At 43.9% G+C, this 13,799-nt stretch overlaps 1 protein-coding gene across 49 annotated transcripts in view; it reads left to right on the top strand.

Annotated features, from left to right (window-relative positions):
- Window positions 1–13,799, top strand: part of MAP2 (microtubule associated protein 2) — a 240,331-nt gene that overhangs the window by 42,944 nt on the left and 183,588 nt on the right. For all 49 annotated transcript variants that reach the window (XM_087731223.1, XM_087731227.1, XM_087731220.1 and 46 more), the window contains exon 2: window positions 4,619–4,674. The gene's annotated coding sequence lies outside the window, so the exon portion shown is untranslated. The remainder of the gene's footprint in view (window positions 1–4,618; window positions 4,675–13,799) is intronic.

Raw genomic sequence — 13,799 nt, 5'->3', positions numbered from 1 at the left:
GAGATTAAAGTTGAAAGGGTATGTGCTCCATATAGCTCCCGGGAAACTAGGCTCTCAGCTTCCATTAATGATATTGAATGTGTCTCTGCTCCTTTTTTGCACAGCAGAGAAGATGCCCCACAGATCTGTTACGTTACTCCCTCTTCAGCTCTGAGCCATAGATCATTTTTCATGTATAAACCATCTAAAATATTCTGCGTTTTTTAGGACTCATTAAACTTTTCATTTCACAAGATGTTGGTAAGAGAGGCTATCAAAAGTGCCACAGCAGATGAGTAACAGTTTTACTCCAATCAGAGATAAAGCAGGCTTTGAAATTTCTGGCTTTTTAAAGAAACAGAAGATGCATTTGTTCTCCCTTCACGCAGACTGATGTGAGCAGGCTGGAGCCGTAGGCTTCAAAAGTGAACCTCAGTCCAAAATGTGAATTAGCCTAGTGTATTTTCAAGGACGAGGCCTTCGGAGTACATCCGCAGATCCTGCTGCTCAGCTTTGTCACGTGCAGGCAGACAAACAACCAAAAATCTTGGACTGTCCATTCTCTGCAGTGCGCAGATCAAAGAGAGGTAACCCAAGGAAGGAAGGAATTGCAAGAGATACGATGCAGACCTTGGTTGTGGAGGTGAATTCCCCAAGGTGTCCCCATCCTGTTTACCTCGTTCTTTTTCACTGTCCAGTGAAGGTGGTGTACAGCCTCAGTAGGTTCCTAATTTAGTTAGATTAGCCTAAATCTCCTTTGCAAGTCTTTCAGACATGTTCGACAACTGCTAGCTTTATACTTTGGAGGATTATCTCCTGTGTTAAGGCATGTCTGTGTTGCAGACAACAGTCAACAGTACTACGTTGATGGCTCTGACAGAAGAGCTCTGGAAAATCTGACTATGGAAGCTGAATATGCAGTTGTTCACTTTGCTTTTCTGTGGGGTGTGACTTACCTCCACACAGTACAGCAGAGAGGAATGTGGGTTTGCACTCCAGCTCCTCCTGTGCAAAGTCATGTACCTGGGCTCAGCCTGTTGGGCTTCAGCTAAGATTTTGGTGGATGAAGCTGTGTTCTGAAATATTGCTTTTTGCCGCCTCTGCAGCAGCGCTACAACAGCACTTTGCATCATTGAGTTTCATGACGTTGATTTTGGACTATTTTGGACCTAATGAAATACTTGCAGACTCTCTCAGCTCAGTGCTTTTTTCTGGCTAGTCACACAAAATATTGCAAAGAAGTGAGCCTCAGACTGACACCTCTGAAAACTCATTCAAACCCCTGAAGAGTATAGCATGTCTGTGCTGCCCTTTTTCCAGTAAATATGCTATACTGTAACAGAAAACTAGATTAGACCAGTTTGTCTTGGTTGGTTCCTTACAGAAGCAGATTTGCTGATTTTGATCATCTATCCATCTTTTGGGTATTTATAATTGATTAACGATTTGCTTCAGGAATCTGAGTTAGACCGACAGGTCTCTAGTTCCATGCGGTTGTCATCTTCTTTCCTTTTTATGGGGGTCCTGTGCATGCCTACAGGCAGTGCTTTAGGACTTCCCTCATCTCCCATGAGTTTGCAGTGTCAGTGGTTTCATCCATTAGTGTGTGGTTGTTTTGTTTTGGGTTTGTTTGTTTTCTACATAAAAAAATTGTAGTTTAATTTCATCTGTTTCAGCTGACTTACCTACATGAGTTTCTTCTTAATATTCTTTAAACATCTCTCTCTGTTTTGGTCAGCACCATACTTGATGTCCCGGCTTTCTTTTGCCTCAGAATAGTTTACCTTTGTATCTTTATTCCATCTCCAGCACTGGCAGCTTTCCTGCACTCTTTTGGCCTCCCACGAAGCCCTGCTGACCTGTGCAGAGTTACTTGAAATCTTTTTTGAGATTCACTACCCTTAATCTGCTGCACGTGTTCCTTCCTTCTGTTGGAATAGTTGGTGTTATCATTTCATGATCACCATTACCCAATCCATCTCCTGCCTTCAGATTTTCAGTTTCTCCCTGTTAGCCAAACCAACTTCATCTTCTGAAATGAAACGTACCCAGGGTCCACCTGTGCCAATGGATATTTTGGATAAGCACAGCTGTCTTCACAGCACATGTCCCTCTCTCGGGGCTGGCAAATACCGGACAACTTTATTTTGCTATTGCATGTTACTGGAAAGCTGTTAGTGAAAGACTGCTAACCAGATCTGTCAGTGTGACTCCTTGCAGGAACACCAACTTCATGTAGAAGCTGACAGCATTAGCAAGTGCCACTGTAGTTACAGGAAAGGGGTAGAGAAATTATTCAATATAGGCATGTTCTTTAAAAACAACTCCTGATTTTATTAGCCAACAAGTGTTCAGAAGACAAAGTGCCAACATTTAGCAGTGCTAAATGTGTTTTGTCTGAGTCAAGCAATTGGCATGGTGCTTTATTTATTAATAGTCTTTTCTTAAATCTGTCCGGGGTGTTCACCACAGGCTGCATGAGTCAGGGCTGTGATTCTGAAAATCTTGAGGTTCCTAAACCAGAGTTAATGGAGTGTAACTAAAGCAGGAAAGTAAATAGGTGTCTGATCAGTGTTTTACAACCATATTATCTTGCTAGCAACAAGTCTGTTTCCCTTTTATCGTGACCCAAGATAAGAGTCTCTCAGTGGGTGAACGTTGTGGATGAGACTTTAAAGATGCTGGGAGTTCTCCTTGCTGGAGGTGCCAGGGTTGTGTGCTTGTCCATCATACGCTCATCAGAAGCTTTATAAAAGGGATCCTGCTGGTACCATCCCTACTAATCTCTTGCTTTGGATATGGACGGGGAGCTCCTCAGAGATTAGGAGGTTCTGAATGGGGTTTTGCTCAAGAGGGAAGTGTTATGTATGAGTTATTAGATGGTTGCGTTTTGCTGACCATTATTAACAGTGTCTGGACAAGTAGCATCTTCCTAAAGAATGCCAAATCTTTGGTGCATGACACTGCTGCTGTGGGTGGGGCCTTGGACAAATCTTATTTAGCAAGTCTAACCGGCTTAGAGCTGATTTCCTTCTCAGACATGTGGAATTAACTGAAGATAATAGGGACCACGCCTGGCCAGCATATTGTAAGAACTGACTTTTCATTTTCTGGTATTGGGAGGAAAGAAGAAATAGTTGAGCTTGAGTTTTCTTCCATTTTTCCTCCTGGTTACACCTCCATCATTATCTTCGGTTATAACAGCAGTGTGCAATACAGACTTAATCTTTTTTTGCTTTTCAGAAAGTTGCCCCATGCTTAACAGAGGGAGGTAGGGATGGGGTCTTTGCTTTCTGCTCATGATTCAGCCACCGCCTCATGTTAACTTTGGCAAGACACTGAATCTGCCCTTCACTACCTTTCTGTGAAATGAAATGCTTCATTTCTAAGTTCGATAAAGTCGGAAGCAAGACTCCCATTACTTTCATTGACAGTCCCTATGCTCATGGGTACAGTGAGACATAGCAAAGTTGACTAAAAGTACAAAGTGCTTTTATTCCTGCTAGCATTTATCTTCTCTCCACCCTTCCCCTGTCAAGCAGTGAATATGTAATATAGCTTTGTCCAGCTGTGCTTTTTTGTTAGCCATATTCTGGCAGAATTTAATTCTTCAGGTAGAGTGCGTGCTGATTAAGGGTGATAGTACCGGTAAATGATCTGTTTGCTGACCGTTGGCTTGAAGCTGGGAAGAGAAGTCAGTCTGTTCTCCCTCCTTCTTGGGCAATTCAATGCAATTTGTAAATACCAACAATTTTCACTTTATAGGTGCTTCTCCCTTGCCCAATCTTTCCCAGGATTTTCAAAGCAGTAATCAATCCTCATTTATGCTGTTGCAATGATACTAAACTCATCTTAAGATAGTAGTAGTAGTAGTAACTAGAACACAAAGTAGTTCAGGATGTGCCCAAGGTCATGCAATAAACATCTGTAGCACCAGAGAGGATTCTCCTCTGTGATTGCTCGGCAGCACTTCCCCGTTGCGGCTTTTCTGTGGTACATGATACTCAATTACGTGATACTCAATTTATAGGTCCCATCAGTCTGGCCTGCAGCTTGTAAGCACATCATTTTTTACTGTGAGATATAACTGTGGGATTCCTGGAAACAAGGAAGCTTTTGGTAAATTAAGTTGTATTATCTGTGTTCTTTGTTTGCTGACTCCTTGTACTTTCGGTTGTTTCTGTTACCATCTTTTATAATTTTTGGTGAATAATCCCTGGTGAAACTAGATACATGAAAGGTCTTCTGCTTGCAGATCTCCTTTCTGTAAAATAAGAAGGGGTTTTTATTTCTGTAAAACTCTGATCCTAACAGAAACCATCAGTGTAGGCTGTGTTTCAGTGGAATCTGCTTTTCTGTGGATATCCACTTTATATGAGAACAGGCATTCTGAAGGCCCAAGCTCTTCAGTGGGACGTGGTCTGATGCATATGAAGGGAGGTAAGCTATGATGGCAGTAGAGGTTCTAGTCACTGGAAAGGCGAGTTTGGTGTAACTTTGCACATTACCAAAAGCAGAGAAGGCAGGTATTTTGTTAATCACATGCTGCAATTCATGAGTCTTTAATTTATTTAATAAAATATGAGAGCCTATTCCCTTTAATAGCTGTCACTAACTGAGAGCTTTTCCTTTGTTTCAGATTGTGGAATCCTGAACTAAAATATCCTGTGACCGACAACGTGACGACATCAAAAGGTGGGTTTTCTGTTTTTGTTAATCTTGTATCAGTCATTCCAGAGCACTGGCAATGCTGCACATCTCGACTTTACTGGGTTGGATTGCCTAATGAATCTCTGTGGCTTGTTCAAACAAACTCAAATAGTTTGACAGGACTCCTCCTATGTCTGCATGTATCTGTGTTATGTATTTTGATGGTGTTTTAAACAAAGACAATGCGTACATTTCCTGGGCTATACAGTGAAGGTGTTTATGGCACAGAGGTGGAAATTTAAGTGAAAATAAAAGCGCATTGGGATTTTTGCCAACTTTTTTGTGCAGGTGTCTGTTTTCTGTAGGAAATGTCTTATTGGCAGTACAAGTTGAGCTATCTAAAAGCTGGTACTGCGGAGTACAAGCACTGCAAGCTGAATCTATGACGTGGCATTTCTCTCTTCTCACGCTTCAAATTTAGGGTTCATTGTTGCCAAAAATGATCTCTGCAACATGCGTTGATTACTTGTCTGTCAGTCACCACATGGTCACCTTGTTTGAGGGTTTGTTGCTTTGCTTTGTTGAAATGTTTTATTGAGGTTGTTTACGGAATACACAAATTTGCAATGCAGCACAGATGCAAAGAAATATGCTGATCCCTAGATTTCCCACTGCACCCTGGCATTATCTGTTCAGAGGAGGGTTTGTGTAATGGGTGCAGACAGCTCTTGGTTATTTGAATGGCTCAAGTGAAAAACAACACAAAGAGAGCCAGTAAACACCATTTTCACTTTATCCAGTGGTTGTTGCAAGGACAATTATTTGGTCATTCCTCTTCAGCCAAGAAAAGTGCTGATCTCAGTTACTTGAAGTGTTCAAGCACCAGGTTTATCTGGTGGCACTGCACAGCCACAGTGAAATCGTAGTTTGGTGGGGGTTTTTTTTGGTTGTGGTTTTTTTTTTGTTTGTTTTGTTTTTTTGTTTCCTGGAGCTGGTTCTTGTCCTTCTTCTTTCTAGGGTGAGGATTGGAGTAAAAACTGAGACATGTCTTGCCTGCATCTTGTGTGCTGGGGGCAGTTTCTTCTGGCTGCAACATTGCTCTTACTGCAGCCCCTCTTCTCTCTCTTGGAGGTCATAGTTCTTTTTTCCTGTGTGTGAAGGCATGAGTCTTTCTAAAGCAGGAGAATGAGTGGCAGTATTTCAGTACAGAGCAGCAGTATCTCTGCTGGATATTTCAGAGTGCAGTGCTTGGCAAAAACTGTGTTATAATGACGATGGGCTGCAGTGCAGACATACTATTTGTATTTTCAAGATGCTAAGAAGAATTGCTGTAGTCTTGTAAGCCTTGTCTCACGTGTTTGTCGAAGGCAGTGAGAGAAAGAGGTGAGGTGTGAAAATCTATCAGCAAGCCTCCAGTTATCAACATACTTGAAATGAAACTGCCGGGGTTGGATTAATACTCGTGGTATTAATCCTTTTCCAGTGAGAAAAGGTCTAGCTTTGATTTCAGCGAGTGCAAGATGCTTCTTTTAGCTGCTCCTTGTCAGCCTCTGCATGTCATTGAACATGATTCATTAGGCAAAAAGTTAAATGGTCAGGAAGAGCCAGGTCTTTCAAAGCTGTAATGAGGCCAAGCCAAATAACTCTAATGGAAGAGTGTGATTTGAGGATCTGAGCTTAAAGTGTAGATGAAGCTGTTTGGTGGGTGCTCTTTGCAAAGAAGAGCAACAGTGAAGTTGAGGAGAGTTCATTCTGCATTTTAATTCACTGGTGCTAGTTGGAGCTTCAAAAGTCTTGATGGCAGGTGTTGAATGTGCTGTCTGCTCTTACCAAAATCTCATCACAAACAGCCATGTGTGTAACCAGGAAAGTCAGTGCAGGCTGGGGAGCTGTTGGCTGAAAGGGATGGGTAAATCCTGTCTGCTTTTAGGAGTGAGGAGTAATCCAATTCTTCCAGTGCCCAGAATATGGGTACTTTCAGCTGTGTTTGAGCTGCTCACAATTTACCATGTGGAGAAGATGTGTTCTTGCATAAATGGACAGCAAAAAATCTTCTTGTAATTAAATAATTGGTTGCCTAAATCCCATTTTAGTAAGCTGATCAAACAGTGAGTGCAGGCTGCAGGAGCAGCCACAGATCAAGGCTGAAGAAACACTTTAAACTTTGAATTTTGTTAGTTCTTCTATCTGATGTTATTTTCTTTCCCTCTTCTCCTGCATGAATCTAAGGAATATTCAGATCATGTTACTTTTTCACAGCATGCTAAATGTTCAGCTCTCCCTTTTGTCTTGATAGCCTTTCTTATAATCCTCTCTTAACCCTGTATACAACCCACATAATGGCACAGAAAAAATCTTCACACGTTTCTTGGTCTGACTCTGTTGCATCACTTTCTGGACTGCCCCAAAGCACCTTCCCTGTCCTTCTTGCTCATCGCATAGCAGTTGTATATCTTGCACAAAGGAATGAAAGCAAGACCATTTGTTTCAGACCTGTCTCTGCAAGCTCAGGCACATATTGAACCTAAATATTACCTAATTTTTCACAATTGCAGGCAATAAACCCCAAATTCTCAAAACAAAACATGAAATGTAAGTGCAACAGTTGTGTCTTACTGAGAATCTAAAAGAAAAAAAGCAACAAAAACATGTTTTTAAATCTTATCAGAATATTTCACAGGAAGAACATGAGTGTATGTAGGAAATCGTTCCCAGACCTATACTAATTTGTGGTGAATTTCCATGTGGTACGAACAAAAAATAGAGAGAATTTTTTTAAAAGCCCAAAGACCTGCACTACCTAGCTTAACATTAGGCCCTTGTGTGTGGTTACTTCTTGCAAGAAGTGTGCTCGCCCTGCTCTGCTCCTGCAGAGAGCAGAGCCTGTAGATTAGCACCTCAGGAGGGCTATGAAGCTCATGTGCGGTTGAGCCGTTTTCTGGAGAACCTAGAAAAAGCTTTTGGTTTTTGGACACTTCTGTTCGCTGTCAAATGTGGGACATGAAGAAGCTGAGTGAGCTGGTGTCCTTGCAAGCCCTATAAACAGACAGATCTAGCTGAGCACTTACCTGTATACTGTTAAAAGAGTGATACAAGAACTGTGATCACCACTTTACACCGTGGAGTCTTTTGTGCTTCTGTCTTTAAATTTGCTGCTCTTTTGGCCTGTTTATCTTGTAAAAGCGGTCTGCTATAGCACAGCAACTAAATGATCGTAATAAGGCACCTGATCCCTTGGAGAAATCTAAGTGTCATCGCACCAGGGTGTACTGGTTCTCTAGTTCCCAGTGTAAGATCATGCACCTCAAGTTGTTTTCTGGAGCTGTTCACATATACTCATCATTACCAGTCTCTCCTGTTCTGCTGCTAGGAACAGAAAGTGTGAAGGGATTCAAGCAATGCAAAGAGCTCCCACAGCAGAGGTTCCTGAGGAGGGCGATGCCACTTGAGTGGTACAGGGGAGTGAGGACAGTCCATATGGCCAAACAGCAAGGATGTTATCCTTAGGTCTACTCCTTTCTCTGTTACAGATTTCCTGTGTGATATTCTTCTCTTTGTGCCAAAATGAAAAAGGAAAAGAGAAAGCCAGACCTGCTTCCATTTTGAAGGCATTGACATTGTATCCAGCATCCTTTGGTTTGATGCTAAGGGCTGCTACATACCTTGGAGAAAGAGTCATGTGAGGCAGCAGCTATTTAGACTGAGCCTTGGCTGTTCATGTTGAAGTCACAAGGAACTTGAGCTTACAAAAAAAAAAAAAATATCCCTTTGATTGGAAGTGCTCCTTGTATTGTTGTTCCAAGTGCTCCTCTCATAAGAAGGAGCCCTTCAGCTCACATGGGGCAGAGAGAGACAGAGTTTTTCCATCTAGAGATCTCTTGTGGCGTTTGCCCCCAGCAGCGCTTTGCCGGGATGTGCAGCACACTGCCTTGCACTCTCAGTGGGCAATCCTGTTAGCCCTGGGCGGCAGGAGGGCTGTGGTCTGGCCAGTATGCTGAAGAGTTAAAAAACACATGTCCTGGGCTGCATCCGGCAGTTTAGGATGGAGGCCATCAAACTGCGACGTTAACCAGCCCTGTCTTGTGGAGTGAGAGTGCACCTTGCAGACCTTTGCGACGCTCCCCGTGTTCGTTTGTGGAAAAGCAGGAGGGATGCCTGCGTGACGCCTTCCTCCCCAGAAGCCTGTGGGTCGGATGGGGACCAGGGAAGCCTGTCTGCCCCTGGACCCGTGCCAGGGAGGAAACAAAGTGGGAGGTGTTGAATGAGGGTTGTGGCTGTAGTATATCTTCTCCACTAGTGCAGGCAAACCAGCTGGCACCCATATGACTCTGAACCAGCTGTGCTTGCAGTAGTAAGTCTAATGGACCGGATTTCTAATTGTCATGGCTCTACTGAAGTCAGCTCAAGTATGTCTATATTGCACAGCAGCAGAACTGGCTTGTTGGTTTTGTTCTCTTTCGGGTGCATCTGGGCATTCGGACTACATGTCCAAACCCCACTCACTCAAATAATTTAAAGCCTGAGATTATGAATATACAAAAAAATGTGCTCTTTTTAAGGGCCACTTTGTTTTTCATTGTCTGAGATTACATATAATGTATAAAGATGCAGAGTTAAAATAGCAGTTTTCTGAGTGGTAGCAAATGCCTGAGTTAATGTTCTACCAAACACCAGATGTGAAACCCAGAGGCAGGGCCAGAAAAATATTTATTGAGGGAGTATCTGAGGAAGTTGTTCTTATTGACGGCAGCAGCTCCCGAGTGCTAGTTAGTTAACCAAGTAAGTGTTTGTGGGTTGTTTTTAATGACTAGTTCCATTGCCAGCAATGTCTTCAGGAAAAAACAGCAAATGGAAGGAACAGGTGGTACGCAACTTTTTTAAAAGGAAACAACATATTGTAGAACTGCAAGCGTCTGCTTCTACTTAATGCTCAATCTTCAAACACTTTCTGATGCAGTTCATTTATGTGGAATAAATTGCTAGACCAGCCAGTAGGCCCTTACAGTACTTTTGTTTTTTTTTTTTTTTAAATTCTTGTTTTAGTAATTCAGTGGGGTAAAAACATATCGCTTGTTACTTCCTGCATGCCATACCAGGAGGCTGGGAGGCAGTAGGATAATAACAATTTTGATTAGATCCTTCTCCATAGCAATGAGTGGGAGTTTTGCTCTTGACTTCAGTGGGGGTAGGGGCCAGGCCCTTTCTTTGTAATACAGCAGTGACGTTTTCTGAGACAGTATTAAAGAAGAGATCATAGAATCATAGAATTGTCAAGGTTGGAAAAGACCCTTAAGATCATCGAGTCCAACCGTCAACGTATCACTGCCAAGTCCATCTATACCAGGTCTTCAAGCACCGTATCTATCTGTTCTTTAAATGCCTCCAGGGATGGAGACTCAACCACTTCCCTGGGCAGCCTGTTCCAATGCTTGACCACCCTCTCGGTGAAGAAGTTTTTCCTAATGTCTAACCTAAACCTCCCCTGGCGCAGCTTGAGGCCGTTTCCTCTCGTTCTATCACTCGTTACTAGGGAGAAGAGACCGACCCCCACCTGGCTACAACCTCCTTTCAGGTAGTTGTAGAGAGCAATAAGGTCTCTCCTCAGCCTCCTCTTCTCCAGGCTAAACAGCCCCAGCTCCCTCAGCCGCTCCTCATAAGCCTTGTGCTCTAGACCTTTCACCAGCTTCGTTGCCGTCCTCTGGACACGCTCCAGCACCTCAATGTCCTTCTTGTAATGAGGGGCCCAGAACTGAACACAATACTTGAGGTGCGGCCTCACCAGTGCCGAGTACAGGGGCACTATCACCTCCCTGGTCCTGCTGGCCACACTATTCTTGATACAAGCCAGGATGCCATTGGCCCTCCTGGCCACCTGGGCACACTGCTGGCTCATGTTCAGGTGGCTGTCAACCACCCCCCCCAGGTCCTTTTCTGCCAGGCAGCTCTCCAGCCACTCCTCCCCCGGCCTGTAGCGTTGCATGGGGTTGTTGTGACCCAAGTGCAGGACCCAGCACTTAGCCTTGTTGAATCTCATGCAGTTGGCCCCGGCCCATGGATCCAGCCTGTCCAGGTCTCTCTGTAGGGCCTTCCTACCCTCCAGCAGATCGACACTTCCACCCAACTTGGTGTCATCTGCAAACTTACTGAGGGTGCACTCGATCCCCTCATCCAGGTCATCAATGAAGATATTGAACAGGACTGGCCCCAACACTGAGCCCTGGGGAACACCACTTGTGACTGGCTGCCAACTGGATTTGGCTCCATTCACCACCACTCTCTGGGCTCGGCCGTCCAGGCAGTTTTTAATCCAGCATAGAGTGCACCCATCCAAGCTGTGTGTAGCCAGCTTCTCCAGGAGAACGCTGTGGGAGACAGTGTCAAAGGCCTTACTAAAGTCCAAGTAGACAACATCCACAGCCTTCCCCTCATCCATAGAAGGAGACCAGGTTAGTGAAACAGGATCTCCCTTTCATAAGCCCATGCTGGCTGGGCCTGATCCCTTGGTTGTCCCGCACTTGCTGCATAATGGCACTCAAGGTGACCTGCTCCACGACCTTCCCCGGCACCGAGGTCAGGTTGACAGGCCTGTAGTTCCCAGGATCCTCCTTCTGACCCTTCTTGTAGAGGGGCATCACGTTTGCTAGCTTCCAGTCATCTGGGACCTTTCTGGTTGACCAGGACTGCTGATAAATAATGGAGAGTGGCCTGGCCAGCTCCTCTGTCAGCTTCCTCAGTATGCTCGGGTGGATCCCATCTGGGCCCATGGACTTGTGCGCATCCAGGTGGAGGAGCAGGTCAGTGACTGCCACCTCTTCGACAACTGGGACTTCACTCTGCGTCCTATCTCTATCTCCCAGCTCAGGGGCCTGAAAAACCCAAGGATGACTAGCTTGACTATTAAAGACTGAGGCAAAGAAGGCATTAAGTACCTCTGCCTTCTCCTCATCCTTTGTGGCCAGGTTACCTTCTGCATCCAACAAAGGAGGGAGATTCTCTCTGGCCCTCCTTTTGTCCTGTTATGCCCTTTAATTCTAACCTGAAAAGCTTAAATTAAGTGAGACAAGTCTCTTTGGAGAGAGAAAACATCGTTTATGAGATTATCTGATACAGCAGGAAAAACAGGCAAGTTTGCAGGTGAGTGGTGAGGACCAGGATAAAAGTTTCTATTCCTGAAAGCTTTTCTTGTTTGTTTGTTTGTTTGTTTGGTGTGTTCCCCCGCCCCCAGCTGTAGGAGATGTTGTCTCTGTCTACAAGGTTTGCTTCACTTACAGCCTTTGAGCATAGTGGCTGTAATGCCTTTACAACTTGAGTATCTTTTGTTATTGGTGGGGAGAAAGCATTTCAGTGTGTAGCACTCAGAAATAGAAACTTTTCTGTTAGTTACAGTCCCGACTCATGTCCTGTTCATAGATTTTTATCTCCATTCCTTTTGTCCTCACAGGTTTCTGGAACCATTACCACTCAACAGGTGATATGTCAAGAGTCTTTCCTTTCTCCCATAAAGTCACTTGTAGTTCTCTTCCACTGGTACCAGTAACAACAGAACCAGCGTTAAAGCTATTCGATCTGATAGGGCAGTATGGAGGGTCTCACTGCAGCTCTGCCTGAAGGGAATGTCAGATTTTCCATGGGGCCAGGTCTGTAAGAGTAAAGGATGACAATCGTAGGAAGAATCAGTTATTTTTCTTCCAGCTCTTAACTGCTGCAGGCATAAACATGCCTCATGATCTAAAGGCATTACAGTGTCTCTTTTAGCGTTGCTTCTCACCTTGGAAGCATACAGGATTAATGGGAGCCATTCACCAAATTATTGATTTTCAGACTTTGAAAGGTGGATTGTAGAATTCAGTTCAATTGTCTGAGCTTCAAGTCATTTGTCTGAGCAATGTATAAAGGCAGGAGTTATTGCACTTTAAAACTTTCGTACGAAACCCCACTGTTTTTGCTTGGAACTGATCTGCCTTTTTACTATTATAATCATCTGGTTATTTTACTGTATGAACTAAACACATAACACTTTTTAGGATACACAAATCATATGTCTTCTGTTACCTCTCCTCTGGATATTTGTGTGTAGCGGAAATAACTTTTGTCAAGCTATTGGGTTTATAATTCCTGGTCTGCTTAGGACCAATGTCTCAAATCCCAGTGAAATCAAGTCAGCGCTATGCTTCTAGGGAATGCAATCTGATTCAGTATGGGGAAAGTTAGCCTAGGAGTTGAAAGAGTTGGGCATGAATGGGTCCTCGTAACATTTTGATCCTGACCAAAAAAGAGGAAAATACTTGTTTAGAGGTCCATGTCACTGTTGTCCTTATTTAACCACTATTGCACAGGGGGCAGTTTACACTTTGCTGTTTTTCTCCATCAGATAGATAGGTTTATAATCCAAATTCTGTACAACGTGGTTCTTTGCATTGCTAGACATTTGTATAAATGCCATTATCTCACACTTTGATGCTGCAGTGGTGGTTACTTTGAGCTGAGGCTTCCAAAGCCCCCTCTTCTGAACAAGAGTCGAGGGGAATTGTGTGGCTGAAAATGTGAAAACCTCAATCCTCAGTTTTCAAGTGCAGTCCTAGGAGAGATTTGGCTGTGGCACAGAATTGTAGGCAAGAATTCAACTGATTCATGTGCTCTTAGCTGAGCTGTCGCACTCAGACTGCTCTTTCCAACTATTTGAATCAAAGGCTCAGGGCTGGGGAAGATACAGTGCATCACAATGGTGGTGCAGCATTTGAAATCCAGAACTTTATAAGCTTTTTTTTTTTTTTTTTTTCCTTGAGGTACCTGCTGAACTCAATAATGATCTTCCTATAGAAAAGTTCTGGGAGCATGTGCAGTGGAGATAGGTGGGGGGCAAGGCTCTGTGTGGTCAAATGTTTGCATTGGGGAAAGGTTTTTGAACCTGAGACTGATTTGGAAAGACACCAGTCAGGGAACAGTGCCTGCCCAAAAATCCTTGTCACTGAGGTGGGATGGGAGGTGAATGGAAAGGTGCAGGGGTTGACTGTTTTCAAAAACAAACCTGTACTGAGTCACAAATGAGTTTGAACTTGTACAAGATTGCGGGTAGAGGGAAGCCCGTGTTCCTCAGCAGTGTACAGCCCTGTGTCTTTTCCCCCCCTGTGACTGGGGGGCTGAGTTTAGGAACCAGAAAAATGCCATGT

The sequence above is a fragment of the Nipponia nippon genome, unplaced genomic scaffold (assembly GCF_047370975.1).
Source record: "Nipponia nippon isolate SJK-2023a ecotype South Korea unplaced genomic scaffold, ASM4737097v1 scaffold_5, whole genome shotgun sequence".
Classification (NCBI taxonomy): domain Eukaryota; kingdom Metazoa; phylum Chordata; class Aves; order Pelecaniformes; family Threskiornithidae; genus Nipponia; species Nipponia nippon.
The sequence above is the reverse complement of the archived record's forward strand: the minus strand, read 5'-3'. Positions and strand labels throughout refer to the sequence as shown.